Source organism: Arachis duranensis, chromosome 9, assembly GCF_000817695.3.
Source record: "Arachis duranensis cultivar V14167 chromosome 9, aradu.V14167.gnm2.J7QH, whole genome shotgun sequence".
Lineage (NCBI taxonomy): Eukaryota > Viridiplantae > Streptophyta > Magnoliopsida > Fabales > Fabaceae > Arachis > Arachis duranensis.
The window spans coordinates 27,388,152-27,388,613 of record NC_029780.3 but is presented as its reverse complement, the minus strand read 5'-3'; the positions used below and the strand labels follow the sequence as shown (position 1 = coordinate 27,388,613).

The following is a 462-nucleotide window of genomic DNA, read 5'->3' as shown; positions in this document are numbered from 1 at the left end:
CACGTCCAAGTTTGATGGAAGAAGCATCTCAATTCCTGCCATTGGAGCAAACAATTTTGAGCTGAAACCTCAACTAGTTGCTCTAATGCAACAGAACTGCAAGTTTCATGGACTTCCATCAGAAGATCCCTACCAGTTTTTAACGGAGTTCTTACAGATCTGTGAGACTGTTAAGACTAATGGAGTAGATCCTGAAGTCTACAAGCTCATACTTTTCCCTTTTGCTGTAAGAGACAGAGCTAGAGCATGGTTGGACTCTCAACCTAAAGATAGCCTGGACTCCTGGGATAAGCTGGTCATGGCCTTCTTGGCTAAGTTCTTTCCTCCTCAAAAGCTGAGCAAGCTTAGAGTGGATGTTTAGACCTTCAAACAAAAAGATGGTGAATTCCTCTATGAAGCTTGGGAAAGATACAAACAGATAACCAAAAAGTGTCCTTCTGACATGTTTTCAGAGTGGACCAT

General features: G+C 42.2%; 1 non-coding gene across 1 annotated transcript; it reads right to left on the bottom strand.

The window, feature by feature from the left end:
* Positions 1-340: 340 nt before the first annotated feature.
* On the bottom strand, positions 341-444 carry LOC127741975 (small nucleolar RNA R71). Its single transcript, XR_008003162.1, has one exon. It is a non-coding gene; the product is annotated as a small nucleolar RNA R71 (small nucleolar RNA).
* Positions 445-462: the final 18 nt, after the last annotated feature.